Source organism: Giraffa tippelskirchi, chromosome 10 (assembly GCF_054371585.1).
Source record: "Giraffa tippelskirchi isolate mGirTip1 chromosome 10, T2T-mGirTip1v1.2.pri, whole genome shotgun sequence".
In the NCBI taxonomy this organism is placed as follows: Eukaryota; Metazoa; Chordata; class Mammalia; order Artiodactyla; family Giraffidae; genus Giraffa; species Giraffa tippelskirchi.
The window spans coordinates 139,496,153-139,523,822 of record NC_137284.1 but is presented as its reverse complement, the minus strand read 5'-3'; the positions used below and the strand labels follow the sequence as shown (position 1 = coordinate 139,523,822).

General features: G+C 43.9%; 1 long non-coding RNA gene across 1 annotated transcript; it reads left to right on the top strand.

Annotated features, from left to right (window-relative positions):
- The first annotated feature begins 14 nt into the window (after positions 1–14).
- LOC145523139 (uncharacterized) lies at positions 15–21,679 on the top strand. Its single transcript, XR_014066377.1, has 4 exons — positions 15–2,958; positions 5,210–5,277; positions 18,096–18,136; positions 19,262–21,679. It is a non-coding gene; the product is annotated as an uncharacterized LOC145523139 (long non-coding RNA).
- The last annotated feature ends 5,991 nt before the right edge of the window (positions 21,680–27,670 follow it).

Here is a 27,670-nt window from a genome sequence, read left to right as displayed (position 1 = left end):
ACCAGGGCTCAGCGTGTGACCTGAAAGCAATCATCTAAAAAGCTGGAACTCAAAGAAAGCCATCCCTCCTTAGGGTCAGAAGAGAACACTTACATAATAGCACTCTTGATATGCCAGCCCAGCCCGAGTGCTTCATAAATATTAATTAACTTACTGAGCTTCATAGTTGAGTGTGCCCTGAGTGAGTCACTGGCCCTCTGGCCGTCACTCTACTTCTGGAAATGACCATGGAGAAAAATCACATAAGCTCAGGGTGCTGGTTCCTTAAAGGGCCACACTCTTGTGTCCTTTGTGGAGGCTCCACACATCCTACTGAGGGACAAACTAGGATCTGGGTGACTGGGCTGCCTCCCCAGGTGCCCAGATATCTCATGCTTCTCTGTGTGTCTCTTCCTTGTCATCTGAGAACCCTGACCAGTAAACGGCCATGAAAAATATTATTGCAAAACAAAATGTTATTCCACCGATAACTTGCTGGGCACCAGTGTTTCAGGCACACAGTTCCTGCAGGGGAGGGGTGGAAAGAGACTTGGGGCCAGCGCCAAGCCCTGCTGGTTTCTGAGAGCTACTGCAGTGAACTAGGAGACTTAGAACAACAGAAATATAGTCATGCAGTTCTGGAGAAGTCTGAAATCAAGGTGTGGGCAGGGCCAGTCTCCCTCTGGGGACACCAAGGAAGAAGGATCTGTTCCAGGCCTCTCTCAAGCTCCTCCTAGTTCACCGGCTTGCAGCGGCAGAATTCCAATCATTAGATAGCATTCTCCCTGTGTGCCCGTCTGGGTCCAAAGTTCCTTCTTCTATAAGGACACCAGTCATATTGGATTAGGCACTCACTGTACTCCAGCCTGATGTCATCTCAGCTAATTACATCTGCAAATGCCCTATTTCCAAATAAGGTCACATTCTGAGGTGCTGGGGGTTAGGACAATGACATACGACGACTACTAGCTAAAGGATTTGGGCTTTGCAAGAGATTGTCTTGGGACTGCAGACTCCAATTAGGGGGCCCCCACACTTGAAATTTGGCCTTAAAAATCCTTCTGTCACTAGCTTTTTGGATGTCTAGAAACAATATTGAGGGGTTATGTGAGGGGTCTCCTACCCCAGCTACCTGTGAATGTTTCAGCAGGCAAGACGATATGATTGGCATCCCCAAAGCTCAAATGCAGCCAACAGCACTGCCTCGTGCATCCCACTTCCCACCCCACTCACATTTGATGCTCACCTTTAAGAAAGATGGGAATGTCTCTTTGCCTAAAACATACTGGCTGTCCTCCCAGGGTGGAGTTGCACTGAGGATGAGTTTTTGACTATCCTTCTCATGCCAAGAGACACACGCCTCCCAGACCGCCACCTGTTCTACCCCACTCCCACCCCCAAGGACCACTCCGCAGATATCTGTATTCACAAGAAATTCAGAGCTGGTCAGACCATCTGTGGAGGCCATCTATACTTCCTTCAACTTTCAGAATCTAAATCAGGCAGAGTAAGCCTGATTTTTTAATTTTTAAAAAATATTTGTTTTCGTTTATTTATTTGGCTGTGTCGAGTTATTTGGCTGTGGCAAGTCTTAGCTACAGCACAAGGGATTTCACTGTGGCATGTGAACTTAGTTGCGGCATATGGGATCTAGTTCCCCGATCCAGGATCAAACCTGGACCCCCTACATTGGGAGTGCAGAGTCTTAGCCACTAGACCACCAAGAAAGTCCAGCACCTAATTTTTTAATCAGCTTGAATGAAGGTAACTTATATACAAGAAAATTCACCAAATTTTATAAATAATTCAGTGAGTTTTGACAAATATACACAGACCATAACCAATATAGAGTATAGAATATTTCTGTCACAATATAGAATATTTCTGTCACCCTAAAAATTCCCTTGTGCTTCTTAGCCATCAATATCCTTCCCCTACCTCTTCTGGCAACTGTTGATCTGCTTTCTGTCTCCAGAGTTCTGCCTTTTACAGAAAGTGATAAAAATGAAATGAAAAGACATGCAGTCTTTTGTGCCGGCCTTTTGTTCACCTAGCAAAATGTTTTTGAGATTCTTCATGTGATTGCTCATTATTTTTCAATGCTGAAGAGTATTCCACTTGCCACCATTTGTTTATGCTTTTATCTGCCAATAAACATCTGGGTTGGGTCCAACTTGGGGACAATTAGAATAAAGAACGAACATTTGAATGTATGTCTTTGTGTTGATATGTGTATTCATTTGTCTCAGGTAGATACTTAGGGGTGGGGTTCTAAGAAACTGCTAAACTGCTTTCCAATTTGGTTGTACCATTTTGCATTCTCAGCAGCAAGGTATGAGTTCATGTTTCTCCACATCTTCATCAAATCTTGAAATTGTCAGTTCCTTAATTTTTAGTGATATGGGTAGCTCACTGTGGTATTAATTTGCATTTCCCTAATGACTAATAAAGTTAATCATCTTTTCATGTGCTCACTTGCTATTTATCTATCTTCTTTGGTGAAGTGTCTGTTTAAATCTGTTGCTTATTTTCTATCAAGGCTTTTGTCTTCTTAATTAAGTTTTAAGGATTCTAATCCATGAATGTGTTATATATCTCCATTTATTTAAATCTTTAATTTCTTTTGGTAGTTGTTTCATAGTTTTCAATGTGAAATTCTTGAACATATTTTGTTAAATTTTCATAATTATATCATAGTTGTTCTGCATTAATTGTGATGATCTTACAGTTTTTCTTCTTTAGATGCTGCTGCTGCTGCTGCTAAGTCGCTTCAGTCTTGTCCGACTCTGTGTGACCCCATAGACGGCAGCCCACCAGGCTCCACTGGCCCCGGGATTCTCCAGGCAAGAACACTAGAGTCGGTTGCCATTTCCTTCTCCAGTGCGTGAAAGTGAAGTCGCTCAGTCGGGTCCGACTCTTATCGACCCCATGGACTGTAGCCCACCAGGCTCCTCCGTCCATGGGATTTTCCAGGCAAGAGTACTGGAGTGGGGTGCCATGCCTTCTCCCTTCTTTAGATGATCGAGTTTCAAATATTAAGCCAACCTAATGTCGCTAAGATAACTTCCCTTGGTCACGATATAGTTTTTATATGTTGAAGAATTTTGGTTTGTTAAGATTTTGTTAAGGAGATTGTGTCTGTGTTCATGTAGAATATAGTTTTCTTTTCTTATAATGTCTTTGGTTTTGGTATCCGAGTAATGCTGGCTTCATAAAATGTGTTGGGAAGTGTTCTCTTCTATTTTCTGGAAGAGATTGTGTAGACTTGATATTATTTTTCTTTAAATGTTTGATAGAATTAATTGGTGAGATCCTCTGGGCCTGTAGTTTTCTTTGTTGAAAGAGATTTCTGTTTTGTTTTTGAAAGATTCTAAACTATGAATAAATCTTCTTAATAAATATTGGAATACTAAGATTATGGTTTTCTTTTTAGATGGTAGTTTGTGTCTTTACAGGCATTGGTTTATTTCATCTAAGTTATCCAATTGATTGTTATAAAGTTGTTTCTTTCTCTTTATTATCCTCTCAATGTTTGTAAGGCCTGTAGTAATGCCCTATTTCTCATTCCTGTTATTGGCAATTTGCATCTTTCTTCTCCTTGATAGGTCAGGCTAGAGGTTTATTCATTTTATTTATCTTTGTGAAAAAATAGATTTTGGTTTCATGGATTTTTCTGTATAGTTCTCCTGTTTTCTGTTTCATTGATTTTTGCACTTCATTATTTTCTTCCTTCGGCTTAGTTTAGGTTTAATTTTCTCTCCTTTTTCTCGTTTCTTAAGATGGAAGCTGATACCTTTCATATGAAATCTATCTGCTTTTCTAATATAAGACTTTAATGCTGGAACTTCCCCGGTGGTCCAGTGGTTGAGAATCTGCCTTCCAATGCAGGGGATGCAGGTTCCATTCCTGGTCAGGGAACTAAGATCCATCACAGGGCAATCAAGCCCACACACCACAACTAGAGAAGAGCCCTCTCACTCGAGAGCCTGTGCCCCACAAGAGAAGCCCATGTGCCACAACAAAGACCCAGTGCAGCCAAAAAAAAAGGGAACTTAATGCTATAAATTTCTCTATAATCACTCCTTTGGTTATATCTCACACAACTTTACTTTCATCTTATTCAAAATATTTTCTCATTTCCCTCGTGACTTCTTACTTGACTCATGGATTACTTCAAAGCACATCATTGATTTCCAAATATTTAATGATTTTAAATATTTTTTGTAGACTTCTAGTTTAATTCTGTTATGATCAGAAAGGGTACTACTTATCATTTTAATCCTAAATGTACTGAGACTTGTTTTATGTTCCAGAATGTAGTTTGTCTTGGTGAGAATGGATAAAGAAGATGTGATAGCATATATACAATGGAATGTTACTCAACTGTTAATAAGGAATACATTTGAGTCAGTTCTAATGAGGTGGATGAACCTAGAGCTTATTATACAGAGTGAAGTGAGTCAGAAAGAGAAAAGCAAATTTCGTATATTAATGCATATATATGGAATCTAGAAAGAAGGTACTGAGGATCCTATTTGCAAAGCAGCAAAGGAAATGCAGACATAAAGAACAGACTTTTGGACATGGGGGAAGGAGAGTGTGGGATGAGTTGAGAGAGTAGCTTTGAAACATACATTACCATATGTAAAATAGATAGCCAGTGGGAATTTGAGGTATGATGCAGGGAACCAAATCTGGTGCTCTGCAACAATCTAGAGGGGTGGGATAGGGTGGGAGGTGGGAGAGAGGTTAAAGAGGGAGGGGAATATGTGTACCTATGACTCTTTCATGTTGATGTATGGAAGAAATCATCACAAGATTGTAATTATCCTCCAATTAACAATAAAATAAAATTGAAAAAAAAAGAATATGTAGTCTGCTCTTCTTGGGTTCAGCTCAGTTCAGTCGCTCAGTCGCGTCTGACTCTTTGCGACCCCATGAACCGCAGCACGCCAGGCCTCCCTGCCCATCACCAACTCCCGGAGTCCACCCAAACCCATGTCCATTGAGCCATCCAATCATCTCATCCTCAATCTTGTTGGGTAGAATGTTTTATAAATATTAATCAATTCAAGTTTGACCTAATAGTGTTCAGGACTTATGGATCCTTACAGACTCTTTGTCTTCTTGTTCTATAAATTTTAAAGAAAGAAACACTGGGTAAAGAAAGAAAGAACCGCTGGGATTTCCAACTGTAATTGTGGGGTTTTCTACTTCTCCTTTCTTTCAGCTTTGGTTCACGTATTTTGAAGCTGTATTTTTAGGAGCCTATGCCTTCAGGACTTTTATGTTTTCTTGGTGAGTTGACTCTTTTATCATTATGTAACCTTCCTCCTTATTGCCAGCAATTTTCCTTACTCTGAAGTCTGATATCTGATATTAATAAAGTCATTCCAGCTTTCTTTCAATCAAGGCTAGCATAGCACAATTTTTCCATCATTTTACTTTTAACCTATCTTTGTCTTTATATTTAAAGTGAATTTCTTATAGGTGCAGGCTTCCCTTGTGGCTCAGCTGATAAAGAATCCACCTGCCGTGTGGGAGACCTGAGTTCGATCCCTGGGTTGGGAAGATCCCCTGGAGAAGGGAAAGGCTACCCACTCCAGTATTCTGGCCTGGAAAATTGCATGGACGTATAGTCCATGGGGTTGCAAAGAATCAGACACGACTGAGCAACTTTCACTTCTTATAGGTGCCTATAGTGTGTTTTGCTTTTATTAGTCAAACTGATCAGTCCTTTTTATTTGGAATGTTTAGACTACTTATGTGTAATATATATAATCATTTACATGATTGATTGAGTTTAAAACTATCATCCTGTTATTTGTTTTCTATCTGTGCCATCTCCATCTGTTCTCTCTTTCTTGTTTTTTGTCTTTTTTTTAAGTGAAGTGAAGTCGCTCAGTTGTGTCCAACTCTTTGCGGTCCCAGGGACTGTAGCCTACCAGGCTCCTCCGTCCACGGGATTTTCCAGGCAAGGGTACTGAAGTGGGTTGCCATTTCCTTCTCCAAGGGATCTTCCCGACCCAGGGATCAAATATCCGGGTCTTCCACCTTGTAGGGAGACACTTTACCCTCTGAGCCACAAGGGAAGTTAGATACCATTTTATCTTCAATATTAGCTACAGCTTTGTTTTGTGGTTACTTTGGAGTTTGCTAACTTATCCCAATCTACTTTCCAATAACATTATGCCTCACACATATAGAGTAAGAACTTTATAATAGTTTACTTCCATTTCTCCCTCTCCTCTCTTTTGTTACTGGCATATATTTATTTCAAGTAATGCTATAAACCATAAATTACATTGTTTTCTTTTCCACTTGAGACAGTCAATGATTATGTAACACAGTTTAAAATGAAAAACAATTTATTTTATATCTATTTCTATATTTATCACTTGCAGAACTCTTCATTCATCTGTAGAGACCTAAATTTTTACCTGTCTTCGTATTTCTTCTGCCTGAAGAATCTAATTTTTTTTAAAATTCAGACCCACTATAATGTATTCTCTCACATTGTCTGAAAAAGTCTTCATTTCACCTTCAATGTTAAAAGATATTTTTGTTAGGTTAGATTTCTAGGCTGAGAGTTTATTTTTTTATCATAACCTTAAAATGTTGCTCCATTACCTCTGGTTTGCTTGGTTTATGATAAGAAGCCTGCTATCATTTTTATCTTTGTCCCTTTATACATAATATCCCTTTTTTCCTTTGGCTGGTTTTGTGATTTCCTGATTATCTCTGGCTTTGACCAATTTGATTACGATGTGCCTTGGTATGATTTTCCTTATGCTGCTTCTACTTTGATCTTGTTGAAATTGCTGGATCTATGGCTTCATATTTTTTTATTGTACTTTAGAAACTGGCTATTTTCTCTTGAAACGTTTTTCCTGTCTCACTCTTTCCTCTTTTCCTTCTGTGACACCAGTAACATACAAGAGGCCACATAATATTGTACCATAGGTCACCAATGCTCTGTTTATTTTTGTAGTGTTTTTCCTCTCTGCTTAATTTTGAATCACTTTTATACTATTTCTTTCAGTTCATTGATCCTTACTTCTGTAGTGTCTTATCCACTGTAATTCCATCCAGTATATTTTTTATTTCAGATATTGTTTTTCCTCTCTAGAAGTTCCATTTGATCTCCCTTTGTATCCCACATTTCTCTCCTCTTCATGTTCACATTCTCCTATACCTTCTTGAATGTCTGTATAATTTTTATAATGATGGATGGCTTTAACATCCTTGTCTACTAATTTCATCATTTCTGTCATGTCTTGGTCTATTTCTATTAATTTATTTTCTTCTCAATTATTCATCTTATTTCCTTGCTTTTTTATGTCTTATAATTATGTAAGTGTGTGTGTGTGTGTGTGTGTGTGTGTGTGTGTTAGATTCTGCTCTCATATATACAGGGCTTCCCTGGTGGCTCAGGTGGTAAAGAATCTGACTGCAATGTGGGAGACCCATGTTCAATCCCTGAGTCGGGAGGATGCCCTGGAGACAGGCATGGCAAACCACTCCAGTATTCCTGCCTGGAGAATCCCATGGACAGAGGAGTCTGGCAGGCTACAGTCCATAGGGTCACAGAGAGTCGGACATAAATGAAGTGACTTAACACACACATACTTGGAATCCGTTGGATGCTCTAGAGACTTGCTTTAAGCTTTGTTAGGGCAGGTCCACAACAACCATTAGTCCCTGGGGTGTTTTGGCTTTACTACTGAAAAAAAAAGTCTCCTCTGAGGATTCTACCCAATGCTGCATTTATTAGATCTTTCCACTCTAGCTGGTGGGAACATGAATTATTCCTGCCCCTCTGTGAGCTCTAGCAACTGTTTGCTCTACACTTTCTAGTGGGTTCCCCCAGTTGTGGTGAGTTTCCTCTCATGCATGTGCAGGTCAGTACTCAGCCAAAGATGCTAGGGGACTTCCACAGACCTTCAGATCTCTTTCTCTGTACAATTTCATTCCATCCTCTCTGCTACCCTACATTGCAAGTTCCAGGTACCATGGCCTCCCCAAACTGATTTCTGTCTTCTCAAGCCAACAAGGTCAACAAGCTATGTGTTATTCCCTCCACCCTCACCTCACACTGCAACCCTAGTATGTGCCTCCAGGAGTAAGCTGGAACCCTATAGGGTTCATCTTTCTTGTTTCTCTTCTCTCAGGGATCCCATTGCTATGCTATTAATACCTGTTGTCCAGTGTCTCCCAAACCATTGCTTCAAAGGTGTTGTTTTGATTTTTGCTGTTTAAAGTTAAGAACATAAATCTGGTCCCAGTGACTATAGCATGGCTGACAGTGGAAGTAGGTACCTATCTCTGAGGGATGTTGAAGGACAAATGTCCACATTTCCTGCACTGATCTATCCCACTGTCTCATTTAACTCCATTGTTATCTCTTGTCACCTGCATATTTTCTCTGGACTGTCTTCTGAAAGGCCATATTTTAGACCTACTGGAAAGGATTCAGCATAAAGTCCCCAAGGTACTTCCAGGGCTTTTCCAAATGCAGGCATGTATCTCCAGGGTGCAGAAAAACAAAACCAAAGCTTAGTACAATGCTCCCCTGATCTCTTACATAGAGACAGGTGAACTTGGTGAAATGACCTGACCCTCATCAGTGGGGTTACTGAACGAAGTCCTGGGCTAGAAGTTGAGGAAGGCAGGGTTCAAGTTTCACTCTGTGACATGGCAACTGTGTTCATCTGGGCATGTCACTGCGGTCAGTTTTCTCATCTAAATATTTAAGGGATTGAACTAGATGACCTTTAAGTATCCTACTAATTTTGAGGTTATGATCCTGGGATCTATCTGTAAAGTAAACCTGACCATGGTCCCTTTCTGTCACCTTGTTCACATGGATAAGTTATGCAAGAACTAGTCATGCCCTGGTTCTGAACACTGCCACCCATCAGTTCTCTGTAAGACAGAAGAGGGTCTTCCAGGTTGGGGGAAGATGCATCTTGGAAGCAGGGTGGTCCCACTGGATGAGGATGCTTCCAGAATGGTCCTGCTTCCATGCTCTCATACTAGTGAATGCAGGACCATTGTCTAACTGGGCCCACTCTTTATTTTGTTCACTCAAAAAGACATCCTTGCATGATTCCATTTGCCAGCATCTTCTTTCCCATCAACGATGTGCCACCATATATAAACACATGTTCCACATTCCTGCTCGGTCCAACCCTGACAAATCCAGTCTTCACTCCCCTCCCCAAATGCCACAGGGAAGAAGATCTTCCCTTCCCCACTCCATCTGTTCCTTCCTTGACAGCCAGCCACTGGGTGCTCTAATCACGACTGTACAACAGCTCTGGGCCCAACATGAGGAGTAGAGGAAGAGTGGGGAGCCAACAGGGGCTTGCTAAGAGCATTACATCATCCCAATCTCAAATGCTCCCAAGGTCTGGCAATCAAGTCCTGAGAACACATTTTACTCCCAGCGGAAATCTAGTAGGAACCTTAGGAAGCAGATAGTCATCTTCTGACTCTAGCCACTCCATCCTCTCCACTCTTGGGTGACCCTGGGCAGGCACCTTCCTTCCCTGGACCTCTGTTCCCTCCCACCTAAAGTGGGGTACAGCATTTCTGGACCCTCCGTGAACTCAGGGATGTTGATCGTAAATAAAAGGACAGAGTTTGCTAAACACAAGGTGGCGGCGACAATGCTAAGATTAACTTTCCTGTACTGACGAGTTGCAAATACATACACACAGGAACTTTATTTTCAGGCTTTCAGGCTGTTAAAAGATGCTGAGATTTTTCCAGTTCACCCCTAGAGTTTCTTTGTGTTGTCCTGAAGAGAAAGAGAGGGGAAGGAGGTGGGGGGTGGGAGCAGATTTACTCCACAGTTGCTATTTTAGTATCTAGAGGAGCCAGGCTTGTTGATTGCAGAGATTGCTATCTCTCTTAGGCTCAATGAAGGTCACCTTCAAACCAGACTCTTCTTTCCTCCTAGTGCTTGGTGCAGGCAGAACCTGGGGCAGTGGTGGATCAAGAATGGGGGTGGGTAGGTGCTGTGCAGACAATGCCCTGAGAGCTAAGAACCCAGGTAGGGGTAGAGGAAATAAGGTGAGAATGATTCTGAGAGCCACTTCCTGCAATAGATACAGCACATGTCTGGGAGGAATCTAACCGAGTTATTTTTAATAATAATACCCTTGTCTGCCTTGGCTCTCCCTTGGAAGACAGTGGGCTATGCATGGATGAGGGAAGGTTTATACATGCATGTCAGAGATCACTGGACACAGCCAATGCCTCAGAGGCAAGGCTCAGGAAAGGAAGAGAGCTGGCAGAAGCATTCCCAAAGAGGTGATGTTAGTTGCAGGAAGAGAGGAGAAAGAGGCCATTCAAACACTGATCCAGGCCCCCTTTGGCTGCAGGGAGGAAGAGAGGTGGGGTGCAACCCATGAGAGAATGATGGGCACACAGAGAATAGACTTCCTGGGACAAGATCCAACATCATTCACCGTAGAATCCAGACCGCGTGCCAATATTTTCGGGAAGGAAGAGACCAGGGTAGTGGCATCCCTAAGGGACAGTCTAAGCTGAGCTGCTCCTCGTTATCCAACCGTGTCCCTGTCATTCTCCCCCTTCCCACCTGTCTCTCTGTTCTGCCCTCTTGAGGTTCACTGGGTGACCCCCACTCAACCCTCTCCCAGAGCAAATCACAGTGTTCCAGACTCTTTCAAGCAGACCTCCAGAGGCCATTTCCATGTTCCCTGAGGAGGCTCTGCATCTCTGCACAGAGCCAGCCAGCATGCAGGGAGTCCCCAAAGAGAGGGCTTTGAAATGGGATCTCTTACTTACTAGAAGCAATGAGGTGTTTGTTTTTTTGTTTCTTTTTTAAGACCCTCAGTTCAGTTCAGTTCAGTTCAGTTGCTCAGTCCTGTCTGACTCTTTGTGACCCCATGGACTGCAGCACACCAGGTTTCTGTGTCCATCACCAACTCCCAGAGCTTACTCAAACTCATGTCCATTGAGTCAGTGATGCCATCCAACCATCTCATCCTCTGCTGTCCCCTTCTCCTCCTGCCTTCAATCTTTCCCAGCATTGGGGTCTTTTCAAATGAGTCAGTTTTTCGCATCAGGTGGCCAAAGTATTGGAGTTTCAGCTTCAGCATCAGCCCTTCCAATGAATACTCAGGATTGATCTCCTTTAGGATGGGCTGGTTGGATCTCCTAGCAGTCCAAGGGACTCTCAAGAGTCTTCTCCAGCACTACAATTCAAAAGCATCAATTCTTCGGTGCTCAGCTTTCTTTATGGTCCGACTCTCACATCCGTACATGACTACTGGAAAAACCATAATTTTGACTAGATGGACCTTTGTTGGCAAAGTGATGTCTCTGCTTTTTAAAATACACTGTCTAGGTTGGTCATAACTTTTCTTCCAAGAAGCAAGTGTCTTTTAATTTCATGGCTACAGTCACCATCTGCAGTGATTTTGGAGCCCCCCAAAAATAAAATCTCTCACTGTTTCCATTGTTTCTGCATCTATTTGCCATCTATTTCCCCATCTATTCCCCCATCTATTTAAGACTTTATTTCAACCTTAAAGGCGAGGAATTCTATCTCTGAAGCTCCCAGTGGGTCCAGGGATGGATCAGGTTGGGGTGGAGAGGGAATATTAGCAAAGATCAAATCTAGTGTAGTGTGCTTTCCATTCACCCTCATTTCACGTAAGGTCTCTGGACCTGGCGTCTGGGAGCTAAGGGAGAAGCTCAGGTTTTATTTCTGGTAGTGGTGGTGGTGGTGGCATTGTGTGCACGCATGCGTGTTGGCAAGTATCTGTGTGTGAGCTCAAATGTATGTATTCACCTTGCCCCTTGGGTATCATTGGCCTTCATTTTGACACCTCTGATGGCTGAGTGTGCCCCTGGCCTCTCAATCAAACTCTTCCCTTGGTGCAGTAATCTGTCTTTAACAACTCCCACTGCCAGTCAATAAAATGTCAATTTGGTTCTCCTTTTGTTAAATCTTAAATCTGTGTAATACCGCTCCTTTTTTGGCTTATTCAGTCAAGCTCATGTTTACCTCCCCTGCTTTCCCCACTTCCTCAGCAGGGTCACCTGGTCCTCAAGCAGAGGAACAGAGATGCTCAAGTGGAGGGTGATGCAGAGCTGTAGGGGTTTGGAGACCAGAATGGTGGGAGCCCTTAAGTGTCTCCAGTTTTCCTTAGCTCATGGAAACCCTGACAAACCAGCCTCCTGTATCACTGAATTCCCTGATTTTCCCAAACTCACTCTTCAGGTGAGTAGTATTAAAGTGGACATGCATGAGCACTGAGAACCAGACTCAGCTCCATCAGTCACTAACCATATAATTTAACTTCTCTGGATCTCCGTTTACCATATCTGTGCAATGGGCATAATAACAATATCCTCACTGTCCAGGAGGACTAAAGGAGTTAATACATGTAAAAACACATTCTGAGCTGGAAACAAGGAGGCTGAATGGCAGGAAGGAGCTGTCTGAGGCTCTGGAGTCAGAAACCGTAGGCAAGTTACTTAGCTCTCAAGCTTCAGTTTTCCCACACACAAAACTTGGGCTCATTGTGAAGAGTTAAATTAGATAGCCTACACAAAAATATTGCCTACACAAAAATATTGGAACACAGAAGGTGAACTCTGAATGTGAGGTCTCCTCCACATCCACTTTCCCAGCCTTCCCCTTGAAACAGACTCTGAGACTCACTGAATTTTTTTTTTTTTTTGAGTGGTGATTGTTTGAGTGTGCTTTTGGACACAGGAGCCCCAGGAGCCTTCATCAAAACTCAATTCAAGGAGAGTCAATTCATCACTTTCATTTTGCCAAATAAAATAAAATGGGTGGCTTCCCATCAATGGAGTCTCAGAAAAATTACTTTTGGCAAGTGAGCCCACCTCCCAGAGGAATGCTCCAGAACTGGGCTGATCTGGATTGGTGAATCCTTGGCTCTGAGGCAGGAAGCAGTTGGCTTTCAGTCCTTCATGTTGGGAGCTGAGCCCTACACTTGGTGGGTGATGATCTGTAAGGTCTCCTATGGGTTTTTTTTTTTTTGGTCACCAGTGCTTATTTATCAATACATCACCCCCCATCTGTGAGGTCAGGACTAGTAGAGATCAGGGGACTCATCCAGGGTCACATAACCCCCAAATGGTGGTCACAGGTTGCCCAGCTATAATGGCACTTACTTTCTTCAAGACAGCATCTTTGCCCTCACCTTAAGACTCATTGGGCTTCCTAAGTGTCACAGTGGTAAAGAATCTGCTTGCCAATTGCAGGAGCATGAAGAGACATGGGTCCTGGGTTGGGAAGATCCCCGGGAGCAGGAAATGGCAACCCACTCCAGGAATTCTTGCCTGGACAATTTCATGGTTAGAGAAGCCTGGGGGCTACGATCCATGGGGCCTCAAAGAGTCAGACATGACTGAGCACAGATCACTGGTAACATTCATTAGGTTCTATACCTGTTACAAAAGTCAATGAAGGCTCAGGCCGAGGGAGCAGGCGGTGGACTCTGTGTTCCAACAAGGCAAGCCTTTGCTCTCCCTGAGGGAGTAGGTATTCTTCTAGCTCAAAAGACTTCAAGCCTTTGGTCTCTATGACCCAACATATGGTCTTTCTCCCCCAAATTCTAAGGATGGAGGACTTGCCTGCTGCTAAATTACCCTCTTGGATCATGGTTCCTCGAAGCCAACTCCCTAATGCATCTGAAGCTTTCAATTAAAAATTGCCTGTGGAAGCATCCAAGGCAACTGATTGACGGGCTGTGTCTGAGGAAGCTGGTCAGACCAAGCTCAGGGATTTGAGCCATAGCTGTATCTACTTCCCTGAAAGGCACACCCCACCCCCAAGCCACTCCCACCTCCAGATTTCAGCAGCATCAGGACCCATCGAGGACTGCTTGATGTGCCTTCAACATCTGAAGGCTGTCAGCAGTGAGGGCTCCAGCAATTAGTCCGTCCATGAGCAGGAATCAGATAGAAGGCTGTAACTGCCCTGGGACCCACGTGAGAGTGTCAATGTTCTACAGGAGGGTGACAGAACAAGAGTTTGGAGTAAATAGAGATTATGGCTCTAAGAGAAATAGGAGTCACTAGCAGAGAATACAGAGTTCTTTAACACCTAGATGTCCTGCTATTAAGGAACTGAAGTCCTCCAAATTCCTTCCCTTAAATTCCTCTCAAATTCCTGGTCTCCTTTCTTTTCCCAAGGCTGCCCTGTCTTGTCTTGTTCTTTCTGACTATGAGTCTATCAACAGCCTCTTAAATGCTCAAGAGGATATCTGATTTCCACATGTCAACTGGGTGATCCATTCTAATGAAAGTTGGTTTAAAATTCCATTTGCTTAGGGCACAGGCATGTATGCGTGTGTGCGTGCTAAGTTGCTTCAGTCAAGTCTGACTCTGTGCAATCCTATGGACTGTAGCCTGCCAGGCTCCTCTGTCCATGGGATTCTCCAGGCAAGAATATTGGAGTGGGTTGCCATGCTCTCCTTCAGGGGAATCTTCCCGACCCAGGGATTGAACACATGTCTCATTTACATCTCCTGCATTGGCAGGCGGATTCTTTACCACTAGCCCCACCTGGGAAGCCCAGAGGCATGTATACACCCCAGGGAATACATAAGATGCATTGGGGTAGAGAAGGGAAAAAAAACTAAACTTCTGTTCATTTTTCTAAGAACAAATTTAAAGAAATTAAGCCTTACTAATACATATGTAATATTCATCTTGATACTGACACCCCTGCTCAGTCCATGTAAAGCAAGCAGGGGGAGAATGGAGGCCCTACAACTAAGGGGTCGATGGTAGTGTCCTCATTCAATCCTTCATCTTCAGCCTTTTTTATTTTTTGTATAATCAATCTCAGTCCAGTTTGGTTGCTCAGTCATGTCTGACTCTTTGCAACCCCATGGACTGCAGCATGCCAGGCTTCCGTGTCCATCACCAACTCCTGGAGCTTACTCAAACTCATGTCCATTGAGTCGGTGATGCCATCCAACCATCTCATCCTCTGTCGTCCCCTTCTCCTCCCGCCTTCAATCTTTCCCAACATCAGGGTCTTTTCCAATGAGTCAGTTCTTCACATCAGGTGGCCAAATAATGGAGCTTCAGCTTCAGTCCTTCCAATAAATATTCAGGACTGATTTCCTTTAGGATTTCCAAGTTGTATTAAATCATATTAATCACAATCCCTGATCCATATAACATTTCATCATTAGTCTTTAATTTATTTATGTATTTATGTATTTTTCACAATGCAATAAGCACCCATCAATCTACCACCCAACAGGAAAGCTAGGACCTCAATGATAATTTCCACTCAGCCATGCAGCCATTTGCCATCCTATCATCCTGCGGTCCCCACCTAAGGCAGCCGCCATTCTGAATCACAGGTCCATTGTTCCTTAATATAGGAACAATGTTTCCTCTAATACAGTGCTAACTCATCTGCATGTATTCCTTAAAGGTGAAGATTTTTATTTCAGTTGCTTTTACCACTCTAAAAAAAGGGGGGCACTGTGCTGTATGTAATCAGAGCCTTTTCTCCTTCACTTCATATTGCTTTGCTAAGATGCTTCCATATTGCTTCATGTCACAGAGGTTTATTCATCTTCACTGCTGTGTAATATTCCTTTAGGTGACTATTCTACAGTTTATTCATCTACTCTCCTGTTTGTGGGCATTTGGGCTATTTGCATTAATAAATAAAGTTTATTTTAAAATTAAATGAAATGCAAATATTCAAGAATAGCCAGGACAGTTTTGAATATATATGGCATATGTAAATATATCCTCTGGAAGGATTTATACACAGAATATACATCCCCGGAATGTGTAAAAGTACTGCTATGCTACTGCTGTCTTCATCAACTAGGATTAGCCTCATTGTTCTAAATCACTTTTTGTTAGTAAGGAGAAACCTAATCACAAGATCTGCTAAATTACATAGGATATATACATGTCAAATTGTATCTGGAGGTACTGCTGGGGTTAAACCCACTGGGGATGTAAATTAAATAAAAATACTTGAGGTGCAAAAAAAGAATATATAAAGAATATAAAAATTCACTAAAAGTAGGATAAATTACCCAGTGTAAAAAGGGAAGAGACTCAAATGCTTCATGAAGAATATCCACATGACCAATTAATGTATGAAAAGATGCTCAACCTTATCAATCTTCAAAGAAACTCAAAATAAAACCATGGTGAGATATGACCTCACACTCAACACAACGATGAACATTTGAAAGACTGACAACACGAAGTGTTGATGAGGATGTCAAGAAACTAGAACTCTCGTACCCTCTGGCAAAAACACAGATTGATACAACATCAGCACAGAGGTATTGTCTATCCAAGTTGAGCATACATATACTCTAGAACTCAGCAATTTCACTACTAGATATACAGCCAAAGGAAATCATATGTACACCAAAAGATAGGCCTAGGAATGTTTATAGAAGCATTATTCATCATTGTTTCGTGCATACATACACTCAGTCACTCAGTCGTGTCTGACTCTTTGCAACCCCATGGACTGTAGCCTATGAGGCTCCTCTTTCCCAGAGGTCAAACCTGTGTCTCCTGCACTGGCAGGCAGATTCTTTACCACTGAACCATCTGGAAAGCCCTCATTATTTAGTACCACTTGCAAATTCTGCCCCAGGGACATACATGCTTTATGCATATGTACAACAGGCTATAAGAGAGACTGAAGGACTTTCCTGGTGACCCAGTGGCTAAGACTCTGTGCTCTCAATGCAGGGCGCCAGGTTCAATTCCTGGTCAGGAAACTAGATCCCATAAGCCACAATTAAGAGTTCTCATGCTGCAACTAAAGACTGTGCATACTGCAAGGAAGATTGAAGGTCCCATATGCTGCGACTAAGACCTGGTACAGCCAAATAAGTAAAATAAAACCCATCAACTAAAGTTACAAAAAAGAGAGAGTCTGGAACTTGCCTTTCCTCAAAAGGGAGTGTGAGGAGGGTATTCCCGGGGACAATGGGTTATGGAGAGGAGCTCCCCTCGGCCCCTTTAGAAAAAAGTGATTATCTTTCTAGAATAACAAGTTGGGGATCCAGTACTAAATATCTACTTAACATCAGACTTATCTTTAGATGAAAAAAATATTGTATTTTGGACTCCAGTTACTCAATTTGGACTAAACATAATCCATCCTTATGACCCAAGGCCAACATTGTTCCATGCATGGCCTGCCGGTTCATTCATTCATTCATGCATGCATACATTCACTCATTTTTGTTCAGCCAACTCCAAATGTAGAAGAATATACACAATATATTTGTGTGTTCCTCACCTTGCCTGGCCCCCTCCCTCAGTGCTCCCCATCTGTGTCAGAGATAACCATTATACTAAATCTTGTGCTTTATTTTTCAATGTATCACCAATATATGTATGCCTCATATTATGCATCTTTCAAGCTTTAATGTTGAAGTTTAGAAAACAGGTATTGTACTCTGTAAGCCTTCTAGGACTTGCTTTTCTCTATTCATTATGTTACCAAGATTCACCTGTGTTGTTACGTGCAGTTCACTTATTTTCTTTGCTATAAAAATCTCCGTTTTTGTAAAGATATCATTATTCATTTATCCATTCTTCACTCTGCGGGCCTTTGAGTTGTTTCCAAACAGTGCTGCTGTGAACACTCTTTTTCCTGTCCTAACACCCACCATCTCTCACACTATTGTTAAAGCTATGTTATGCTTTTAGATTTGTATTTCTGTAAAGGTGATAATGATAATAATATGATGATGACAGCTGACACTTGTCTGATGTTAATATTGTTACAGAACACCTTTATCAACATGATCTAACTCAACAACTCTAAACATAGGCCAGCCTATCACAGGGTTGGGAAGTGGCTGAATCCAGGGCCTCTGGGTCTTATTTAGTGAATCATTCTGATCCACTTTTGGATATCAGGACTTAATTACCATCTTTGTCCCTGTAAAGACTAGTTTCCTGCAATATGCTATTAAAAATGGGTGGGACATTTTATGTCGGTGGGCATTTGAGTAAACTGAAGCATATATTGAATACAAAGGCCATCAGAAAGCAGCCAGAACTGGTACCATTCAAGATTCTTTTCCCTTCTCCAGCCAAAGTTGAGACGCTCCAGTTCCTGTGGGAGACCTGGAAGGTAGGATTCCTCTTACAAAGGTCTACTTGGCACCCTTTGTCCCAGGATAAGAGCAAGTTGCCCTTGACCCTTTTCTGGCTGGCTGTCTCTCCCAGTCCCCACATCAACTCCTCTCTTGGGAGGCCAGGTTGGCGGCAGGATGCCAGCCCTTCTTCTGCTCCTCCTCCCCATCACTGAATAATGAATACCGGCTAAGTGATGGGCTGGTGCCAGCGACCTCCTAGCAAATCTTCCCCTTGGAACTTGGATCAATAACACTTAGCTGCTCCTTTTCAGTTTGGAAGGCGGGCAGCAGGAAACCCAGCCTGGGCCCTTCCCCTCCAGAGATACTGCTCTGACAACCCCTAAGCCCACCCTCACAGGCTCTTACTGAAACCCAAAGTGAAGCAGTGTGTCCACAGAAGTTTGATCACCCTTCTGTCTGCAGTCCGAGTCCCCCATCTCCCCTTGGAATGTGAGGGTTATGCTCCATCTCCAGGAAAGGGCTTTTGTCCTGGGAGCTCTGGCCTAGGCCACCACAGGAGCTCAGGGGAGACTGTGTTTTGAATCTGTCAGTAGCCATCAGCCATCGCATAACCTTGAACTGCATGGATTGGGACTGGAGAGGAAGAGAGGGAAAGAGGAAGTGTTTCCACATAGATGGTCAATTCAACAACCTTTGCTGTTCTTTGTGTCTGATTGAGGCACTGTCAGGCCCAGCTTGCTTTGGGGATTCACATCCTCTTTGATAAGCCATGTCGTAGAGCTGAAAGAGTAAGAACAGCTAACACTCACAGCATGCCTCCCTTGTGCAGGCTCTGCTCCAAGCCCTTGGCTTATAGCTTTTTGAATTCTTAGTTACCTACTAGGTGCATACTAATGTCTGCATTTTAGAGATGGAAGAACTGAAGCACAGAGAGGTTAAGTGACTTGTTCAGGGTCACAGTGCCAGTGGGCAGTGGAGCTATAAACTGAATGCAGGCAGTCAAGTTCTACAATGCATGGTCTATGCCACTACACTACACCAAAATCAAGGTATTGACAGAATCGGTTTCTTCTGAGACTGCTCTCATTGGTTTGCAGACTGAGTAGACCAGCCTTAAAGTAGTATCTTTATTCTTTCTCTCTTATCTGTTTCATCCACAGAATCAACACTGTCCAGCATGGGCTACTGCTTTCCTGGGTCAAAGATGTGTGTCTGATGACCTGCAGTCCATTTACTGAGTGCTCACTGGGTGTGTGGAGCTGAAGCTCCAATACTTCGGCCACCTAATGCGAAGAGCCAACTCACTGGAAAAGACCCTGATGCTTGGAAAGACTGAGGGCAGGAGAAGGGGGCAACAGAGGATGAGATGGTTGGATGGCATCACTGACTCAATGGACATGAGTTTGAGCAAACTCTGGGAAATAGTGAAGGACAGGGAAGCCTGGCATGCTGCAGTCTATGGGGTCTCAAAGAGTCAGACACAACTGAGTGACTGAACAACAACAATACTGGGTGTGTGTCCATGGGGATATGGAATGGACTTGAGACTGGGTCCCAGCATAACCCTGACTCAGAAGGGCCCACTCAGCTCTGATGATCACTGCCTTGTCCAGGTGGGTGTGGACTTGTCACGGACCTGGGGCTGGAGTCCCAGCTCTCAGTCCCACCTTGGAGTGGGTCCTCCACTGGGCCTCCAGCCTTCTTCTCTTCCCTCATCATATATTCCTGAGACCTCATACCAAAAGAGCCCATCCTCCTCACCTTGCTTCCCCATCACCAGTCCTTCTAGACTAAAATCACCTGGCCCAAGTTCTAGGGGAGAATAGCTCATCCTGCGATGGTGCCTTCCGGTCCTCCTCAGGATCTTTGGATCTGATTTAAACTTCTACACTGTCCACCACCCCTACCCAACCCTAGGAGAGAAGGGCAGGATTCCTCCAGCCCCAGCTGCCCACACCCCTCATTCACCTCATCCGTCATCCTGACAGATGGGCCCTGGAGAGAAGCCACAAGCAGGACAGGGGTAATTAGGATCCATTAAGGAGATGAGGCTGAGCTGCAGGGGGACCATTCATTGCCCAGCCTCTCTTCTAAATGGGGCCATCAGCCACAGTGAGCTTGCTCCCCACTGCTCCCCAAGTTCCTGGAGAAGATGAGGCAACAGAGGGTAAATGAGCATCTTGAGGACAGAGGAGACTGGATTTGAGGCAAGGGGACCACAGGCCACATTCCTGCAGAGGAGTCAGGGAGCCGAGAAGGGCCAAGAAGGACCCCCAGCAGAATCGGCAGCCTCCCCGCATGGCCCAGCCCCGGGCCAGCCTTTTCAGAGGCAAGGAAGAAGGCAGCCCTGGGTGCTCAGTGGCTCCTGTGGGGCCATCTCCAGAGGGCCCCTGCACAAAAGCAAAGGTGTTTTGTGAGAGAGGGTTACAGATTAAACCCTCAACAGTCTCCTCAAGCACCTTCTTCCTGATTAATTTGTCAGACTGGCTGATTCCCTGACAGAGTGAGAATGCTCACTGGCCAGACTTCAATTTTTTTTTTCTATTTTGATCAGATCAGAAGAATGGTCAGGGCGGGGGGAGGGAATAGCAGATGGTGCTGGGGTAGACAAAGGGGTAAAGTGTGAGAAGCCTCCCCTGCAGGGGAACCAAGATCTGTGCACCTGTGCACTTATTCCAGGATATGGGGTCAATGGTGGAGAGCACTGGTGACCCGTGCATGCTCACACTCCCCTTGGGCATCAGGACATGACTGGAGAGCAGAGCTCCTAGTTGTCAGATGGTGCCAATCACCAGAAGCCTTCAGAACCCTCAGGAACAGACTGGTTGTCTTTTCCTGGCAACCCATCCCTTTGAGGGAGAGAAGACTGCCAAGAGATCATCTACCATCCAGATGCGGGTGTGCAGAGAAGATGAGGCAGTGATCCCTAAATCAAGGTGTGGTGCTCTACCATCCATGCCTAGTTCCCTCCTCGAGGTGGTGGAGACAACATTTACCTCCATCTCCTCACCAGGAGACAGGCTCAGAGATGCTCAATGACATGCCAAGGTCACACAGCTAGTAAACAGCCCAGTCTGGACCCAATCAGCCCCTCTTTTCAGCAGAAATTCCAGATTTTTAATACATGAGACCTATTTATATCATCTAAACCCTGGCAAGCCATCCATACCTTCATAACCCAGCTCCTCTTTGGGCATCTGAATTCTTGACTCATGTATTCCTTCATCCAGAGCTGATGAGAAATTGGCCTTATAAGAAAATATGCAAAAAGGTAACCCTCCAGCACTGTTGGTGGGAAAGTAAGTTGACACAGCCACTATGGAAAACACTATGGAGGTCCCTCGAAAAACTAAAAATGGAATTACCAGCAATCCCACTCCTTGGCATATATCCAGACAAAACTATAATTCAAAAAGATACATGCACTTCTATGTTCATATCAGCACTATTCATAATAGCCAAGGCACAGAAACAACCTAAACACCCATTGACAGATGAATGGATAAAGAAGGTATGGTACATATATACAATGGAATATTACTCAGCCATAAAAAAGAATGAAATAATGCCAGTTGAAGTAACATGGATGCTACTAGAGATTATTATACTAAGTGAAGTTAAGTCAGAAGAAGAAAGAAAAATACCATATGATATCACTTATGTGTGACATAAATCTTAATCTAAATGAACCTATCTATAAAACAGAAACAGATTCATGGACATTGAGAAGACTTATGGTTCCCAAGTGAGAGGGAGTTGGAAGAGCAATGGAGTGGGAGGTTGGGTTAGCAGATGTAAGCTATTATATGTAGAAAGGATAAACAACAAGGTCCTACTGTATAGCACAGGGAACTACTGATAAATTCAGTATCCCATGATAAACTGTAATGGAAAAGAATATAAAAAAGAACGTATATGTATGTATAACTGAATCATTTTGCTGTACAGCAGAAATTAACTCAATATTGTAAATCAACTATACTTTCATTAAAACTTAAAAAAAGAAATTGGTCCCATGATCTTGATACCTACATGTTATGCCTGCATGCAGTGGTGCAACAAGCCCTGATTACACCAGACCATGATGCTGAGACAAAATCTGGTAGTCCAGGGTCCCAGAGCATCATATTCTGTGGCCTAAGAAGAGTCCAGAAACTTTCCCCCTTTGGTCATGTAGTTGAACCCTGTACTCCTTGAGTAAAAAAGCAAGAAAATGTATTTTGAATATAATTCAGTGCTTGGTGTAGCACAAACACTGTCTGAAATGTGTTTGTTGGGTCTTTAGCAGTATTTTTGTTGTTCGTTTGTTTGTGACACCAAGTTCCATGATGTCTGCTGAAAGGAGCTAGGAGACACGGTGGTTCAGGACCACAGACAGCAGCTCCAGCAAACTGCCCAAAGTATCCTACGTCCTGCTGCCCAGGATCCCGTGGAAGGCTCATCTTAGCTTCCTCTTCCTCGAGGCACTTAGAGAACAGAAATGGATAAAATCTGAATCTTGAGTACCTGAGTCTGGCTGCGCCTCCTGCAGGGACCAAGCTACTTCTACCTTCCTTTGCTGTTTTAGTCAAGGTAGCAAAGAAGCCCACAAGAGACCAGGAGATGGAAGATGACAGTTACTAATGTGCTGAGATACACTAGATGGATAGGTAGGTAGATAGGTAGATAGATAGCACTGAGGCTTGATATTAAGTATGTGTGTGTGCTAAGCCGCTCAGTTGTGTCCTACTCTTTGCAGCTGCACCAACTGTGGCCCACAAGGCTCCTCTGTCCATGAAATTTTCCAAGCAAGAATATTGGAATGGGTTGCCATTTCCTACTCCAGGGGATCTTCCCAACCCAGGGACTGAAACTGCATCTCTTGCATCTCCTGCACTAGTAGGTGTGTTCTTTACCACTAGAGCCACCTGGGATGATATAAGTATAAGAGGGACTAATAATTCAGACAGGCAGAAACTTTGGGAATCCACCCTGAGGCTTCCCAAGATAGACTGCAGTGAATGGCTGTACACTTGCCCTGAATGGCCGTACACGGCAGCTTTCTTTTTGTTCCTTTTGTCCTTTCGTTGCTTTGATTGTTTCTCAGCACCCTGTTACTTTGGAGAAGGAAGTGGCAACCCACTCCAGTATCCTTGCCTGGAAAACCCCATGGACAGAGGAGCCTGGCAAGCTATAATCGATAGAGTCACAAAGAGTCGGACACAACTGATGAGTGAGTGTTCACTCACTCACCCACTCATCCTGTTATTTCTCTCATTCCTTTGAAAGGATGAAGTCACAGTGACCCGTGAAATGTTCATTTTCACTTGCACACTGCTGTCATACATTTGTAACTTTGGAAATATGAATGGACACAAAGCTCTTGATCAAGATAGCACCAGAAACCTCTCCTCCTGCCTCTCCAGGAAGTGGGTTGCTGTCAGGTGTGTTCCATGCCTAGAAGGACCCTCTGATTAAAAAGGCCCTACATTTGGTTTAAAGCATGTGGTCACCGTTTAGAGTTTCTCTATCATTTTTTAACAAGGAGCCCCACATTTTCATTTCATACCTGGCCCTACAAATCACATATGCTTCTCTCTCTAAGTCAGGTTTGCCTGGGATATGGCTGAACTCCAATGGTAGGTGGACACTGTATGATAAAGTCTCCCAATAATAGATTCATTGCAGCATCCCTGCCTCTTCTGGTTCTTACCTAGCTCCCCAGCACCCTTAATGGCCATGACTCATAGCAGAGGGACAAATCCTATTAGCCAGTACTCAGTCTGATGCCAAATTTCCTGAGCTCAGCTGTCAGGCTAGCCTGGCTCACTCATGAAGAGACAGAACAAATGGAAGCACAAAAATTGTTGTCTGGACCTTGGTTTTAATAGTTGAAGTCACTTCCTTTGTTCAGAAAACCTGAGTGAGTTGAGAGTGATTTCCCTGGTCCTAGGGGCTCTAATGGACCCAATAAGAAGCATGGAGCTGCTATTCTTATGCTGCTCATGCCTGTTCCCTCCCTACTTCTCCATTGTTCCAGATAAATGTCATTCACCTATTCCTACAACAAGCATCACTAGATTGCTCCAGGCTGTCCTAGGCACTGGGGATCCAAATGTAAACAGAGAGACTCAGTCTATGTCTTCATGGATCTTATGGTCTCATCACAAAAAGAGACCCAAATACCTCATTCATCTATACGCACATTCACATGGGAAGGCCCAACTGCCACATTTCAGCCCTGGCACTTACCTTTATCCTCACTGGAGTGTCTGCTCCTCTCTTCTGCCAAACCATGCCTAGCTAACTTGATATCCAGAATCCAGCTCAAAATCTGTTTCTATGAGGAGTCCTTCCCCATCCAGCTTCACGCAGGTCACTGCTTTGTGTCACTCCACTCACTGCCTCTGTGCTGCATTCACCTGGGGATCCAAGGGCTTCTGTGTCTCTGTGTTCCTTGGTTCCTCTGAGGATTATAGATTTCCCAGCTTGATAGGAAGTGCACCGATCTGGGATCTGTTTTCCCGTGTCCCCTCGTTACTGTCCCTGATGTAGCAGGTACTGTTTGCTGCCCACACAAACTCATTGCCCTCTTCTTCCTGGCCAGTGGACCCCAATTTTGTTTCACCCTTTTCTCAAGGCTATCTCACTGGGAAAGGTGACCTTATCTCTATCTTCCCCACCCTAGGAAAGTGAGGCATAAATCTTAAAGGGTCTACGAGGATCCCATTTTTCTTCCATTACTGGATTCAAAACGTGTTGTATGCCCTAGTTTTAGCCAATGAGATGTGAGAGGAATGATGGGGTGGCTTCCAAAAATAGATTTTCAATAGATTACAATAGAATCCTGGGAGAAAATGGTCCCTTCTCTTCAGTTGGATCATGTCATGTCTGCATGCATGGAACTATGGCAGCTATTTTGTGACCATGAGGGACACAACTAACAGGTTGAGTGATCAATGATGGAGAGAAACTGGGTCCCAGACAACACAGCTGAACAGATATTAACCAACCTGAAACCACCCTACCTACTTTCAGGATTCTTGCTATGTAACTTAAAAATTCTCTGTATCACTTAATATATATTTATTTAGGTTTAATTTCTTTGTTGCTGAAATGTCCTAAATAATAAATACGGTTTTGCCTATAATATATGTGCCTTACAGGTTTTCTCTGACTAAATGTTAGGTAAAGGGCAGGCAGGCTGGCAGATCCCTTTGGACCTGAGCTAATTAGATTGCTTGTAAGAAATATGAATGGCCCATCAGAAAAAGAATAAAGGCATCCTGGTGTTTCTGAGTTCCAGTCCTTACTCTGCCCCGACTGTGATTTTGACAGGATAGAATACAGGAAACTAAGACACTGAGGAGGAAAATCTTGACCTTGGTTACACCACAAACTAAAGAAACTCAATCTAGACCACCTACTTGGAATTAATCCCAAATAAAACTGGAACATAAGAAAAATCTATCTTGTTGAACCAAGATTCGTTTGTATGAAACTGTTCAACTCTTTGTTGTTGATGTTCATCCCAGGTAATTGTTCTATGCCCCATTTTCTATCCCTTGTTTTATGCTCAAGATAAAAAGAGCCTACCCATAAATAGGAATGTTTGCATTTTAATTATTTTACAGATAATTATTTATAGCCAAAAGAATGAATCTCTAATCGTGGAATTTCAGACTTTATCAGTTCTAGATGATCTACTTTTAGACAGGCAGATGTTACCAAAATCCTACTATATTAGTAGCCACTAATTTCTCCTGCTTGGAGGCAGGCCTCACTCCTGCCTTACTCTGCTCTGATAGGTAAGCTTATTTTTGCTGTCGTGACTCCTTACCTACTCTCTGCTCTAAGGCAGATTTTGGCTGACCCCTACTGGCCCTGGACATTTCTCAATTAAAAAGGTCTGAGCTGGTGAAAGGAAAAGAAAGGAGCCAGAAGATCTGCAGGTATGGGTCCGACAGTGACCCATCCCCTCTCTGCCTCCCAGAAGCAGAAAGAAACAACAGCAACAAATCACTTTAGCTAATGTAATGGAGTGGTGAGAACACTCTGGGCTGCCCCCAGCAGGGTGGAGAAGCTCACAGACGTAGCAGCCTTCTTCAGCATTGCCCTGGCTTCAGGGAAAGAAAGAGGCCTTTGGCTCCAGGTCCTATTTCTCCTGGGGCTTCCCAGGTGGCTCAGTGGTAAAGAATCCACCTGCCAATATGCAGGAAACATGGGTTTGATCCCTGGGTCAGGAAGATCCCTCGGAGAAGGGAATGGCTACCTACTCCAGTATTCTTACCTGGAGAATCCCATGGAGAGAGGAGCCTGGTGGGCTACAGTCCGTGGGGTCACAAAAAGTCAGACAAGACTGAGCAAACAAGCACATACATGCACATCTATTTCTTCTGCATTTCCAAGTCTCACTGTGCTGAGAAAGTACAGCCTCAAAAAGACCTGAGAGAGGGGTTCACTGAAGGAGTAAAACTGCCTCCAAGGAGATAAGAGAATGGTGAGGGATGGATGCAGGCTCCCCTGACCACTGTTGAGCCTTCATGGTAGAAGCTAGGAAGGAAGGGACGAAAGGAAGGAGGGAAAAAAGGAAGAAAGGGAGAGAAGGAGGAAAGAATGACAGGGCGAGTAAGAGGGAGGGCTGGAAGTTCAGGCAGAGAGGCAGGATCGCCTTCTAAACACGAGTCCCTGAGTGGAAGCATCTCCTGTAAGTGTCCCAGCCTGTCTCAGTGGCCTCACACAGGAAGGGCTTGGCAGGCAGGTGCCGATGCTAAGAGACCAGCCACCTCATCAGCACACAAATGAGACAAAGACGGTGTAGACATGGACACTGCTCCCAGTGCCCTGCAGGCCCCTCCCTGCAGCGCTGACCTCCCTGTGCAACAGGTGCTGAGACAGGGAGGGCAGCGTGGGTTATCTTTCTCTGCAGTGAGCTAGAGGCCATGCCAGGACAGAGTCCCCCGGTGTGTCCCCGGCTGCTGTGGGAACTCCTGCCTTGGAGCCAAAGCTGCAGGAATGCAGCCCTCTGGGGTGACCACAGGGACTCACTTTTCCCATTTTAGTGCCACTAGACTGGGTCTCCTTGGCATCCTACATGGTCCCCATGCTACCCACAAGGCCTCTGAAGGCAGTGGGCTTCCTGCCCTACCCTAACTTACAGTGCCTGGTGAATCCCAGTCTCTAAAAACATCATTTTAAAGTGGAAAGAGCCTGGGTCACACACCTCTGGTCCTACAGCTTTCGAGACACACCTGGGCCAGCTGGAATAAAACTGCATAGTCCAGGAGAACTTTCTGTGATGACAGAACTGTCCCACATCTATGCTGTTCAATTGGAGAATGAAATGGCAACCCACTCCAGTATTCTGGCCTGGAGAATTCCATGGACAAAGGAGCCTGGTGGGCTACAGTCCATGGGGTCGCAAAGAGTTGGACATGACTGAGTGACTTAGCATGCTGTCCAATGCACAGCCACCCGGCACACATGGCTAGGGTGACTGATGCAACTGAAAAAACTGAGTTTTCAGCTTTGAAAGTGAAAGTGTTAGTCACTCAGTTGTGTCTGACTCTTTGTGATCCCATAGACTATAG